At 40.4% G+C, this 15,209-nt stretch overlaps 1 non-coding gene across 1 annotated transcript; it reads right to left on the bottom strand.

Moving 5' to 3' along the window:
- Positions 1-4,008: 4,008 nt before the first annotated feature.
- Positions 4,009-4,111, bottom strand: LOC145508068 (U6 spliceosomal RNA). The gene has a single exon (XR_014055335.1). It is a non-coding gene; the product is annotated as a U6 spliceosomal RNA (small nuclear RNA).
- Between the last annotated feature and the right edge of the window lie 11,098 nt (positions 4,112-15,209).

Raw genomic sequence — 15,209 nt, 5'->3', positions numbered from 1 at the left:
CTTTTGATTGCGTTGCTTTTATTTTTTTATATTGAACTGCATGAGATGTTTGTATATTTTGGAGATTAATCCCTTGTTGGTTACTTCATTTGCAACTATTTTCTCACATTCTATAGGTTATCTTTTTTATTTTGTTTATGAGTTCCTTTGCTGTATAAAAGTTTTGAGCTTAATTAGGTCTCTTTTGCTTCTTTTGTTTTTATTTTCATTATTATAAGAGGTGAATCAAAAAAGATTTTGCTGTGATTTATGTCAGAGAGTACCCTGCCTTTGTTTTCCTCTAAGAATTTTATAGTATATGGGCTTACATTTAGGCCTTTAATCCATTTTTATTTTATTTTTGTATATGGTTTTAGGAGGTGTTCTAACTTCATTCTTTTACATATGACTGTCCAATTTTTTTCATCTTCACTTATTGAAGAGACTGCCTTCTTTTGCTTACATTAGGTAACCATAGGTAGGTGGGTTTTTCTCTGGGTTTTCTACCCTGTTTCATTGATCTTTGTTTCTGTTTTCTGGGCCAGCATCATACTGTTTTGATGATTATAGATTTGTAGTATAGTCTGAAGAGAGGTAACCTGATTCCTCCAGCTCTGTTTTTCTTTTCCAAGATTGTTTTGGCTATTTTGGGTCTTTTGTGTATCCATATTAAATTTTAAGATTTTTTGTCCTAGTTCTGTGAACATTCAGTGCCATTGGTATTTTGATAGAGATTGCACTGAATATGTAGATTACTTTGGGTAGTATAGTCATTTTGACAATTTTGATTCGTTCAATTCAATAACCTTAATGTATTTCTCCATTTCTTATCTTTGACTTATTTTATCAGTATCTTATAGTTTTATGATTACAGGCCTTTTGCCTCATTAGGTAGATTTATTCCTAAGCATTTTATTGTTTTTAATGAGATGGTAAATGATATTGTTTTCTTAATTTCTATTTCTGATCTTTTTATTGTTATTGTATAGGAATGCAAGAGATCTCTGTGTATTAGAAACATTTTCAGATTCATTGATGGGCTCTAGTAGTCTTCAGGCAGCATCTTTAGGATTTTCTATGTATAGTGTCATGTCATCTGCAGTGATGGTTTTACTTTTTTTCCACTTTGGATTCCCTTTTCTTACTTTTTCTTCTCTTATTTCTGTCGCTAGGACTTCCAAAATTATGTCAAATAAAAATGGCAAGCGTGGACATCCTTGTCTTATTCCTGATCTTAGAGGAAATGTTTTCAGGTTTTCATGTTGAGAATGATGTCTGCTGTGAATTTGTCATATAGGACCTTTATTATGCTGATGTGTGTTCCCAGTATGTCTACTTTTTCGGGAGTTTTAACGTAAATGGGTAATTGAATTTTGTCAAAAGCTTTTTTGCATGTATTGAGATGATGGAAAGAAAGACTAGAGATCTCTTCAAGAAAATTATAGATACCAAGGGAATATTTCATGCAAAGATGGGCACAATAAAAGACAGAAACAGTATAAACCTAACAGAAGCAGAAGAGATTAAGAAGAGGTGGCAAGAATACACAGAAGAACTGTACAAAAAAGATCTTCATGACTCAAATAACCACAATGGTGTGATCACTCACCTACAGCCAGACATCCTGGAATGTGAAGTCAAGTGGGCCTTATGAAGCATCACTACAAACAAAATTAGTGGAGGTGATGGAATTCCAGTTGAGCTTTTTCAAATCCTGAAAGATGATGCTGTGAAAGTGCTGCACTCAATATGCCAGCAAATTTGGAAAACTCAGCAGTGGCCACAGGACGGGAAAATGTCAGTTTTCATTTCAATCTCAAAGAAGGGCAATGTCAAAGAATGCTCGAACTACCACACAATTGCACTCATCTCACACTCTAACAAAGTAATGCTCAAAATTCTCTAAGCCAGCCTTCAACGGTACATGAACTGTAAACTTCCAGATGTTCAAGCTGGTTTTAGAAAAGGCAGAGGGAGCAGAGATAAAATTGCCAACATCCATTGGATCATCAAAAAAGCAAGAGAGTTCCAGAAAAACACCTACTTCTGCTTTATTGACTACGCCAAAGCCTTTGACTTGTGGATCACAACAAACTGGAAAATTCTGAAAGAGATGAGAATACCAGACCACCAGACCTGCCTCCTGAGAAATCTGAATGCAGGTCTGAAAGCAATAGTTAGAACTGGACATGGAACAACAGATTGGTTGTAAATCAGGAAAGGGGTGTGTCAAGGCTGTATATTGTCACCCTGCTTATTTAACTTCTATGCAGAGTACATAATGTGAAATGGTGGGCTGGAAGAATCACAAGCTGGAATCAAGATTGCCAGGAGAAATATCAATAACCTCAGATATGCAGATGATACCACCCTTATGGCAGAAAAGCAAAGAATAACTAAAGAGCCTCTTGATGATAGTGAAAGAGGGGAGTGAAAAAAGTAGGCTTAAAACTCAGCATTCAAAAAATGAAGATCATGGCATCACTTCATGGCAAATAGATGGGAAAACAGTGGAAACAGTGGCAGACTTTATTTTTTGGGGCTCCAAAATTACTGCAGATGGTGACTGCAGCCATGAAATTAAAAGATGCTTGTTCCTTAGAAGAAAAGTTATGCCCAAACTAGACAGCATATTAAAAAGCAGAGACATTACTTTGCCAACAAAGGTCCATCTAGTCAAGGCTACGGTTTTTCCAGTAGTCATGTATGGATGTGAGAGTTGGACTATAAAGAAAGCTGAGCACCAAAGAATTGATGCTTTTGAACTGTGGTGTTGGAGAAGACTCTTGAGAGTCTCTTGGAGTACAAGGAGATCAAACCAGTAAATCCTAAAGGATATCAGTCCTGAATATTCATTGGGAGGACTGATACTGAATCTGAAACTCCAAAACTTTGGTTATCTGATGGGAAGAACTGACTCATTTGAAAACACCCTGATGCTGGGAAAGATTGAAGACAGGAAGAGAAGGGATCGACAGAAGATGAGATGGTTGGATGGCATCACTGACTCAATGAACATGAGATTGAGCAAGCTCCAGGAGTTGGTGTTGGACAGGGAAGCCTGGCGTGCTGCAGTCCATGGGGTCACAAATAGTTGAACATGACAGCAACTGAACTGAACTGATTTAGATGATCATATGGTTTTCATTCTTCAGTTTGCTAATATGATGTAGCACATTGATTGATTTGCATATGTTAAAAAATCCTTGGATCCCTGATTAAATCCTACTTGATTAGAGTGCTCGATCCTTTTAACCTGTTGTTGGAGTCAGTCTGTAGTATTTTATTGAGGATTTTTGCTTCTATGTTTATCTGTGATATTGGCATGTCCTTTTCTTTTGCTGATATCTTTGTCTGATTTTGGTATCAGAGTTATGGTGGCCTCATAGAATGAGCTTGGGAGTGTTCCTTTGTCTGCAATTTTTTGGAAAGATTTGAAAGGATATTGTTAACTTTTTTCGAAATGTTTAATAGAATTCAACTGTGATACTATCTTGTCTTAGAGTTTTGTTTGTTGGGAGTTTTCATTCATAGTTTCAGTTTTAGTACTCGTTACTGAGTTGTTCATATTTTCTATTTCTTACCAATTCTGTCTTGGAAGGTTGTACTTTTCTAATAATTTGTTCATTTCTTCTATGTTTTCCAGTTTACTGACCTGTAGTTGCTTGTAGTTGTCTCTTATGATCTTTTGCATTTCTGTGGTGTCCATCGTAACTTCTTTTTCACTTCTAATTTTATTGATTTGACCACACTACCCCCCCTCCCCACACACACCCCTTGGTGTGTCTCACTAAAGGTTTATCAGTTTTTTTATCTTCTCAAAGAATCAGCTTTCAAGTTTCATTGATCTTCATTATTGTTTTCTGGAACTCTATTTCGTTCTACTTTCAACTTTTGATTTCTCTCCTACTAATTTTATGTTTTATTTGTTCCTCTTTCTCTAGTTGCTTTAGGTTTAAGGGTAAGTTGCTTGAAATTTTTCTTGTTTCTTGAGGTAAGATTGTATTTCCATAAGCTTCCCTCTTTAGTTTAAAAATATGAAACTTCATGAATGTGCATGTCATTCTTGCACAGCGTTCATTCTAGTCTTCTCTGTATTGTTCCAGTTTTAGTATATGTGCCCTTGAAGCAAGTAGAAATTTTACAAGCTCATTTTAAACAACTGTTTAGAGTTAACAATTTATTTTTCAAATAATTTTATTCCAAAATGGTTTGAAACATTTCTTGGGTTCTTTATTCAGGATAATTTTTAGTTTTATTCAGATAATTTGTTTCATAAAGGGTGTTACATGGTACATTCTTTGAGTTTCTGGATGTTCAAATATGGATTATTTTGCCCTCATTGGAGAATAAAATTTGCCTAAATAAAATATTTCAGGATGATGTCAGTACCTCAAAATAATGAATATTTCCCAACAGCATTGCACTAGAGGCATTTGAAGCAAGTGTGTTCTCATCTTTTGTAGGAGCCCAGGATTTTGTCTAAAACTTTTATGGGTTTTGTTTTTACATTATTTATTTATTTGGTCATAGAATTCAGAAATAACACCAAGATGAGACAGAATGCAGAACTTTTGAAGTAATTCTGACAATTAAATTTTGAGTTCTATATGTAGAGTATGTTGAACTTTTAGGTTAGATTTTATTTTGTTTTCTCCAAAGAAACTCTGTCTCTGAAATCTTAGTGTCTGGCAAATTTCTCAGCACCAGGTAGGCCGTAACTAATGTCAATTGAATGAATAGGTATAAGCCGAACAATGGAATGATGTTGCAACTGCCTTTTATTGAAGCAAACATCAATAAAAGAAACAAAGGTAAAGACTTGACTCAACAATTAATTCTCCTGTGCACACTTGAAGGGACTGGAGAACAAGCAGGAAAAGTGAAAGGAGTGGAAAAGTAATGAGTCAGTAGAGAAAGACAGGGAAGACCAAGAAGAAGGGAAAAGGGAGCCAGGAGGCACACAAGAGGAGGAGATCACAGAGGTATAAGGGGTGGGGAGGCTTCAGGAAAGGCCACTGGGCATCACTGATCACCTTTCATCACTTCTCACGGATGAGGACATTGAGAAACCAAGTGTAGACATGATTTCTCTAAGGCCAAAAGACACTAAGTATTCCAACCAGGGCACAAACTACAGGCGTTGTCATAACTCAGGACTGGGTGCAATAGAGGGCTTCCCTGGTGGCTAAGATGGTAAAGAATCTGCCTGCAATGGGGAAGATGCCCTGGAAAAGGAAATGGCAACCCAATCCAGTACTCTTGCCTGGAGAATTCCATGGACAGAAGAGGCTGGTGGGCTATGGTCCATGGGATAACAAAGAATCGGACACAACCTCAGTGCACTAGGGATCAGGAGGTTGCAGACAGGGGCAGAAGAAAATCTGGAAGCCAGATAATGGGAGAAATGGAGAGCAAGTGAGAGATCATGTGGGAGGCCTATGACTGCTAGAATCTGTAGGGTTTCTCTGGCAGGGAAGTGGGCAGAGGGAGAGGTATGTGTGTTGGTGTGCCTAGGGAAGTCAGAAGAGAGGGCGAGAGGGTTCAGAGAGGAACCGTATCTGACTTCTGAGGGCAGCTTTCCTGTGGAGGCATCCTTCACCTAGCAAAGCTTCAATGCTGCTCCTGCTGCTTCTGTTCTTCAAGGGACTTCTCCACCATGGAGCAAGAACACTGGGTAAGCTGATCCCAGGTGGAAAGACACCTGTAGCTGGGCACTGCAAGGTGGAGAGGTTCTGGGGAGGACCTGGGGGAAGGGAGTAATGCACCTATAGGATGCCCTTGGAATCTGCACACCAGGCTAGTTCCAGGCAAAGTATCCTCGGTGCAATCTCAGTTAATCTCTCTGATTTTTGGGAGAGGATTCTCTCCCAGGGGGGAGGGCTTTGGGAATATGTGCAACCTGTGTAACCATCTCCATCCCTTGTCTCATATGTGGGGCCATGTTCATCCAGTTATATGCTGCTGTTGCTGCTTAGTCACTTTAGTCATGTCAAACTCTGTGCGACCCTGTGGACCATAGCCTGCCAGTCTCCTCTGTTCATGAAATTCTCCAGGCAAGAGTACTGGAGTGGGTTGCCATGCCCTCCTCCAGAGGAACTTCCCAACCCAGGGATCGAAGTCAAGTGTCCTCCATTGCAGGCAGATTCTTTACCACTGAGCCACCAGGAAAGTCCCTCTTCCAGTTATATCTTCTCTCAACTCCCTAGGTTCTAGGATCCCATCATCTGACTGCATAAGAGTTCCTCTCCTTCCATGTACTCCAGATCTCCAACTTTCCAACCACAGCTGGATGCACACCCAGAGATTAGGCTGGTTGTGAGATGCAGAATAACTGCTGGGATGGTATCTTGGGCATCATTCACTTTCTGTGGCCTTGGCCCATGTTATTATATAGTGGTCCAGTCTTCCATGTGATACTCCAGCAATTTTTGCCTGCCTTGAATCCCTTTATTTATTAGGTTGTTTACTTTCCTTCACTGTAACTTTTTTCTTATTGAGTCTCTCTTCCTTGTCTACCTACAGACCCCTTCAAGCTCCAGGTATCATTAAGCTGTTTGATGCACTCCAAGGAAGCCTCAGAAAGTTTCTTAAATGGGGCATGTCAAAGACCAGACTTTTGAGTTTCCAAGAAAAACTCCTGCAGGAGCAAGTAGTTGAGTCCAAAATGTGTGTAGGGTACTCAGTCATTACTTAATTATTAAAGAAATCATGAAAAACCTTCTCAGGGACATTTGCCTTCACTTTCTGGCATGCCTCCTTGAAACAAGAAAGACCTGGAATGGCAGGATGAGCCCCTCTTTCTCCCCTCTTATTCCTGGTGTTTTACTTTTGCATTTAAGTCTCCTACAGCTTATTATTCCTTTGAAACGCATAATAAAAAAGCTAGAGAATGAGATTTGTGGGTTTAGAATTGTTTCCAAGGAAAGAGAAAGAAATGATTGCTCAAACTGCTAAGAGACCCAAAGTCACTGAGCTATGACATTGCTGTGTATGTGCTCAGTCGCTCAGTGTTGTCCCTCTCTTTGCAGCCCCGTGGACTGTAGCCCAACAGGCTCCTCTCTCCATGGAATTTTCCAGGCAAGAAATACTGGAGTGGGTTGCCATTCCTACTCCAGGGCATCTTCCTGACCCAGGGATCAAAACTGCATCTCTTATCTCTCCTGCACTGTCAGGTGAGTTCACCACTAGTGTCACCCGCGAAGCCCATGGTCTAGGGTATCCTTCTAAACTCCACTTCTCCTTTTTTCTCCTCTCTAGTGAAGCCAAAGGCTTGGGTGGCCCAAAGACCCTAGTCCTGGGCCTGGCTGTCTGCTCCTGATGTTTCAAGTCTCAGGATTCTACCCAAAAGCTGTGTGGGTGATGGTTTGAGGGGTGAGCAGAGGCAGCCTAGTACTCAAGAAAGTAACATTGTGCCCAGTGCTGACAGGATATCATACCTCTGAATAACCCTGTATATGGTGGCTTGGGAGGCAGATGTCCTGTGTTATGGAGTGAAACACAGCAGTCCAGAAGGCCCTGACATTGGGTTTCCCAGGTGGCACTAGTGGCAGAGAACCCACTTGCCAATGTAGGAGACTTAAGAGACTCAGATTTGATTGCTGGGTTGGGAAGATTCCCTGGAGTAGGGCACCATAACCCACTCCAGTATTTTTGCCTGGAGAATCCCATGGATGGAGGATTTGGGCAGTTTACAGCCCCTAGGGTCACAAAGAGTCAGACTTGACTGAAGTGACTTAGCAGGTTGCATGGGAGGAGAAAGAACTGGGACTCAGCTGGGAGGTGATGGTCTCATAGTCCAAGAACTAATGAATGAGGAGCTTAAGTAATGGCCAGAATGCTAAGTACAAGAGGATACAGGTGGGGTAATCCACATAAAGAAGGGTGGAGCATCAGTTCAGTTCAGTCACTCAGTCGTGTCAGACTCTTTGTGACCCCAGGACTGCAGCATGACAGGCTTCCCTGTCCATCATCAATTCCTGGAGCCTGTTCAAATTCATGTCCATCAAGTCGGTGATGTCATCCACCCATCTCATCTTCTGTCGTCCCCTTCTCCTACCACCTTCAATCTTTCTCAGCATCAGAGTCTTTTCCAATGAATCAGTTCTTTGCATCTGGTGGCCAAAGTATTGGAGTTTCAGTTTCAGTATCAGTCCTTCCAATGAACATTCAAGACTGATTTCCTTTAGGATTGACTGATTTGATCTTCTTGCAGTCCAGGGGACTCTTAAGAGTCTTCTCCAACACCACAGTTTCAAAGCATTGATTCTTCCATACTCAGCTTTCTCTATAGTCCACCTATCACATCCATACATGACTACTGGAAAGAACATAGCTTTGACTAGATGAACCTTTGTTGGCAAAGTAATGTCTCTGCTTTTTAATATGCTGTCTTGGTTGGTCATGGCTTTTCTTCCAAAGAGCAAGAATCTTTTAATTTCACGGCTGCAAACACCATCTGCAGTGATTTTGGAGCCCCCCAAAATAAAGTCTCTCACTGTTTCCATTATTTCCCCTTCTATTTGCCATGAAGTGATGGGACCAGATGCCATGATCTTCATTTTTTGAATGCTGAGTTTTAAGCCTACTTTTTCACTCCCCTCTTTCACTATCATCGAGAGGCTCTTTAGTTCTTCGCTTTTCTGACATAAGGGTGGTGTCATCTGCATATCTGAGGTTATTGATATTTCTCCTGGTAATCTTGATTCCAGCTTGTGTTTCATCCAGCCTTGCATTTCACATGACGTACTCTGTATAGAAGTTAAATAAACAGGGTGACAGTATACAGCCTTGACATATTCCTTTCCCGATTTGCAACCAGTCTGTTGTTCCATGTCCAGTTCTAACTGTTGCTTTCAGACCTGCATTCAGATTTCTCAGGAGGCAGGTCAGGTGGTCTGGTATTCCCATCTCGTGAAGAATTTTTCCGTTTATTGTGATCCACACAGTCAAAGGCTTTGGTGTAGTCAATAAGGTGAAGTAGATGTTTTTCTGGAACTCTCTTGCTTTTCTGATGATCCAACAGATTCTGGCAATTTGAAGGTGGAGGACTACAGCAGTTAAATTTCAAAAACTGCAAGTGGGGATTGGAAGTACTAGAGAGAAAAGAAAGACCTAGTGATTTGGTGAAAAAGTGAGGAATGGGATAGATCAGAGACATAGACTCAGGAGGAATTGAAATGAGGGCTCTAGAAAATTCTGAGGTCCCACCACTGTGAAATGAGAAGCATTAACTGTAGTAGAAGAAAGACCACTTGATAGATTGATTGACTTGCTTGTTTAATTCCCAACTAGGTGGGTATTCCTTCCTTCTGATACTGATCTATTTGATTATAATAATTACTCTAGTCATATTGGTTGTAGTTGACTCATGGTTTAAAAAGCAGAGGTGAGTCTTGTTTTGTCTCTTCAATGTCCATTTCCCTTTCCATGATCCTGTTCCAATTCTGAGCACCACTTTCAAAAATGTAATGAAAATTGGTGATCCTACCATCTGTAATATGATGACCATATATTGAGCGTCAGCTTAGTTATTATAGCCAGTAAGAGAAATACCGATTTATGATTAAAGCTGACTGAATAGTAAACAACATTTAAGTGAAGCCTTCTGTAGCTCAAACATGCTTTACACACTTTATGTGTATTAATTCATGTGGTTCTTATAACAATTCTGAGGTAGGTATGGTTATTCCCATATTATAAATGAAGAGACATAGGTCACACAACTAGTAGTGTTGGGGAAGTTTTGCTTCCAAATCCAACCCTTCAGCACTACATTACACACTGAACAAATAATTATGGGACATCTACCATGTGGTAGATGCTATGATGCGTAGTGATATATAGCAGAGACACAAGAATAAAATACCCTTACACACAGCACTTGAATGATAGTAGAGGGCAGGGAAGACAAGACAGTAAGTAAATAAAATTATCATATGTAAGGTAATGACACACGCTATAATTAAGGACTGAATCAGGAGAAGTGGATCAAGGAGAAAGGTGAGATATTGTTTAAAAGATGGTGAACAGAATGAACCATTCTGAGAGGATGATTTTTGAGAAGAGACCTAAAACAAGAACAAGAACATATTGTGCAGTATCTGGGAGAAGAGTATTCCAACAAAAGCAACTGAAATTAAAGGATTAATAGCAATATACTGAGTGTGTTCTAAAGTCTGTAAGAACTTCAGCAGAGCTAGATTAGGGTAAGTGATGGAGAATGAAAGGTTGTTGATGAGCCATGAAAGACACTGGTATTCTTGGCCTCCAGAGGAGAGGAATTCAATCTGGGACCAGTGACAAGGCTTGATCTCTCCGAGCTTTTGTGTAATACAGTTTTATTAAAGTAAAAAAACAGATACAGTTTCTGACGTAGACATCAGAAGGGGGCAGAAAGAGTGCCCCCCTGCTAGTCTTTAGCCTGATGTTATATACCTATCAGCAAGCTGTTAATTAGAGAAAGGAGGTGTCCCAAAACTCAGAGTGGCACCAGGCCCCTCAAAATTGGCACCAGGTGAGTCATCCCGGATCATAAAACGATTGACATGAATCTTGAAGAGAGGCAGGTTTCCAAGTAAATATATAGTTCATTAACATAGATTAGGAGAGCAATGGGTTTGGGTAGACTCCGGGAGTTTGTGATGGACAGGGAGGCCTGGCATGCTGCGATTCATGGGGTCGCAAAGAGTCGGACAGGACTGAGTGACTGAACTTAACTGAACTGAGGAGAGCAATGTATGAATAAAACATATGGTTTGTTAAGCCCTTATCAGTTCTGAGTCTTAAGGGGAACTGACTTGAAGAAAGACAGAGTGTAGGGTAAAAACATATGTAGCTTAAGACAAACATTTCCATAAGAAAAATGAATTGGTTAGCTCAAGCTTTGAGAAAAGTTAAGTTCAGCTGGAGCCAGATGTCATCATCACAACATAGAATTTTAAGAAAAACCTCTTTTTAAATTTGTATAGAGAAGGGGAAATCTAATATTTGTAGTTTGTTTCCTTGTGCTACTTAAGAGAGAGAGGAAAAAATGTCTGACACTTGCAGCGTATTTCCTCTGTTTGGAGACCCCTGGCCTTTCTACCTGTTACCCTCTCAGAAGCATAGTAGGTCATGAGGCATTGAGTTTGAGTTGGACCATAGAGGTGACTTACAGGCCATTGCACAGGCATTGAAAGTCATTGAAGAATTTTGAATAAGTGTGTAGTGCTTGTTAGGTAAAAGAAAAGTTCTAAAATGCAACTGATATGTGGTCTCACCACTGAATGACTGTAAAATTGGGCACAATTGTATCTATACCCAAATTGCATTGACACTGATCTGCTTATTGGGTACAAAGTTAGCCTTACTAAACTATGCCTCACAAACCAGATTTTCATCATCAGTTACCATACAACATCTAATTTGTTTTTTTGCTCCAGTTTTTGCTTCCACTTGCCAACTGTCTGCTGCTCACAAGTTTGCTTCGAGTAGCTTCATAGCTTCCACTGCTACTGGTACACAATGTGAGATGATATAATCTTACCTGTTTCTCTCAAATGCATTTAAACAAGCCTCAAGTGTCTTTTGGAGGGATACTCCAAAAAGTTATGAGAAGTTTCATTTTTCAGTTCTGAATCTCATTTGATATCCCATTCCAGAAGTTGCTTTGCTTATGTTTAATCTCCCAAAGCCTGTTAGAGTTCTGGCTGTTATGCTTCTGAAAGATTGTTGCTGAACCACAAAAAGACTCCGGGATTCTTGGCCTCTGGATAAGAATTCAATCTGGGGCCAGAGACGAGGCTTGATTGCTCAGAGCTTTTGTACGATAGAGTTTTATTAAAGTATAAAAAGGATATAGAGAGCTTCTAACATAGACATCAGAAGGGGGCAGAAAGAGTACCCCCTTGCTAGTGTTAGCAATGGAGCTATACTCTCCAATTAGTTATTACAATGAATCAAAAGAATGTCTGGAGGTTGTAAAGACCTCACTAGACCTACTCCCATAATTTACATTTTAAGATAACAGGATTAGCCAGAAAGTTTTTTTCCAGAGACTGTCCTCAAGCAGGATACATTATTGCTATATAATCCCAAGGAATGCAGTGGGGGGAAAAAAGTTTGTTTTTTCTTCCTCCTTGAGAATTCCAGACCTCTCTCTCCTTGGGGACCCCTGGACTTCTTATCAACTTGCCTAGAAAATGACTCTCTCCTTCCCTCCTCCCCTCTTTCTTTTAGGAGAATCATGTTGCCAAGGGAAAGGGGTGTCATTTTCATTCCATAACTACTTCCTGCTGTTGAGGGGTGTGGTCCCTAAATTGTTGAGGCAACATATTCTCCTAACCCTTGTATTGAGGGTCTCTGATCCAGGGGCCCCAAGTAATAGTTGGAGGAGGCTTTGGCACTCGTAGGAGCTTGGACAACCATTTGTAACTTAAAAGCTTTCAGATGGTTAGAAACAAACCCTGTTTTACAGTTACAAATGTAAGGCAAAAAAGTCATGAAAACAAGTTAAAGCCAAAATTAAAAGTCATATTATGTTCATAGTTACATCAGTCCATCTTAGGATTGTTAGATGTCATCAGTTTAAGAAGAGGCATAACATGTGATTGTTGTTGAAGGTATTTGCAGACTTGGAGAAAGTCTTTTCCTTGCAGTGAAGATGTCCACCACGGGAAACCTTCCAGTGATGAAGAGGGGAGTGCTCCATAGGCCCAGCAGTTAGACCTGATAATGAAATGCAGCATAAGAGTGAACCCAGGACAGGGAGACATTGTCTTGAGGATCAAATGGAAGACTCAGGATTTTTGGAGTCAGCAGAAGCAGGCTCACATAGATTATCAGGCCCATCTGAAAAGTACAAAGTCAGAGCATAGAAAGTAAAGACATAAAATGACACCACTTAGTTCTGGTCAGGGTGCCACCTCTTAACTTGAGTGTGATGCACCCATGAATCAATTCCTGGCACTTTGACAGTTGTGGAAGAAGAAAGAATAACCTGGTAAGGGCCTTCCCAGAGGGGCTTGAGGGATTGGCCCCCGGATCCCAATGTTTTTACGAGGACCTCGTTTCCTGGCTCAAATAGAGGCTTGCTTGACTCAGAGGCTGGATCAGGAGTCATCTCCCGGAGTTCTGTTAATGCCTGTTGAAAAGCTGAGAGCTGAGTTACATAACTGGTTAATTCCAAGGCTTCAGGGTCTAGAACAATGTCTGTGAGTAATAAAGGCCTTCCATAAATACAGTCAAAGGGGGACAGTCCCTCCTTTTGGGGAGCAGTCCAACCTCTGATTAAAGCTATGGGTAGAACTTTAATCCAATTGTCTTGCGTCTCTTGAGTTAATTTGCACAGATGTCTTTCGATAGTGTCATTAGCCTTTTCAATCTTTCCTGAGGATTGGGGTCTCCAGGAACAGTGTAAGTGATATTCTATTCCTAGAGCTTTAGATACCCCCTGAGTTACAGCAGGTTTAAAGGCAGAGCCATTGTCACTCTGAAGGCTCCGTGGCAGCCCAAATCTGGGGGTAATTTCATGGATTAAAATCTTTATAACCTCCTTAGCCTGTTCACTATGACAGGGAAAAGCCTCAATCTATCCAGTAAAAGTATCCACCCAAACTTGTAAGCAAGAATATCCATTAGCTTTTGGCATATGGGTAAAATCAATTTCCCAGTCCTCTGAAGGATATTTTCCACTTTGTTGTAATCCAGATTTAGCTAGCTTTCCAGTCTTTGGGTTATTTTTCTGACAAGCCTCACACCTTTTGATATTCTTTAAAGTTTTCATTACATTTTTACCTTCAAACAAACGAGAAGCCATCTGGTAAGTACTCTCTGCACCCAAATGAAAACGCTGGTGTAAACCCTTAAGAATTTTCCATTGAGCATTTTCAGGAATTGTCCATCCTTGGACTGTAACCATCCTTTATCAGTAATCATTGCTCCTCTTTTCTCATATCTTTCTAATTCTTCCTCAGTGGTTTTTCCTGTTCCACAGGACCTGTCCAGATCAAAGGCGTCTGTAGTGAAGGGGTTTCGTAAAGTGCTGCTTTTCTGGCTTGACAGTCAGCCAGCTGATTACCTTCAGCTACTTTACTCCCATCCCTGTTGTGTCCTTTGCAATGCATAACAGCTACTTCTTTAGGACAATATATAGCAGTTAAAAGTCTCTTGATCTCTCTGAAATGTTTAATAGGTTCTCCTGTTGCTGTTTTAAACTGTCTTTCTTTCCATATTGCAAACATGATCATGTAAAGTCAAATAAGCATACTTAGAATCTCTGTAGATATTTACTCGCTGCCCTTTGGTTAACTCTAGAGCTCGAGTCAGAGCACAAGCTCCACTGAGCACTGGTTCCCTGAGGGAGAGATTTTGCTTCTAAAACCTGTTCAGCAGTCACCATGGCGTAACCTGCTTTACGCTTTCCATCCCGAACAAAAGAACTGCCATCTGTAAATATTTCCATGTCAGGATTGTCTAATAGGGTATATTAGATCTTCCCGAGCTGCATATAGTTTAAAGTTAGAAATTGGTAACAATCGTGATCAGGTGTTTCATTTTCCTTCTCAGGAAGGAAAGAGGCAGGATTTAAATTTCCACAAACTTTAAGCTTAGTTACTGGTCCTTCTAACAACAATGATTGATATTTAAGAAGCCTACTGTCTGTCATCCAAGTATTAACCTTAGAATTTAAGATTTCACTCACATCATGAGAAGTCAATACAGTAAGATTTCATCCATTAATTATTTTTAAAGCTTCAGGTGTTAATAAAGCCATTGCCCCAATTACTCTTAGACAGTGGGGCCACCCTCATGAAATTATGTCTAATTCTCTGCTTAGATAAGCAATAGGTTGCTGGTGAGGCCCTCGGGGTTGTGTCAAAACTCCCAAGGCAATACTCTTTCCTTCAGTGACAAACAAATTAAATTCTGATCCTGTGGGCAAGCTCAAAGCGGGAGCTTGCAGGAGAGCAGTCTGGAGAACCTTAAAAGCCTTTTGAGTATCTGGAGAACAAACCAGTTTGTTGATTTGGGCCTGCTGAGTCTCAGATATGAAAGTGAAAGTGAAGAGGCTCAGTCGTGTATGATTCTTTGCGACCCCATGAACTGTAGCCTACCAGGCTCCCCTGTCCATGGGATTTTCCAGGCAAGAGTACAGGAGTGGGTTGCCATTTCCTTCTCCAAGAGATCTTCCCAACTCAGGGATTGAACCTGGGTCTCCTGCATAGTAGGTAGACACTTTACCATCTGAG

This window comes from Giraffa tippelskirchi, chromosome 5, assembly GCF_054371585.1.
Source record: "Giraffa tippelskirchi isolate mGirTip1 chromosome 5, T2T-mGirTip1v1.2.pri, whole genome shotgun sequence".
NCBI classification, from domain to species: Eukaryota; Metazoa; Chordata; class Mammalia; order Artiodactyla; family Giraffidae; genus Giraffa; species Giraffa tippelskirchi.
The sequence above is the reverse complement of the archived record's forward strand: the minus strand, read 5'-3'. Positions and strand labels throughout refer to the sequence as shown.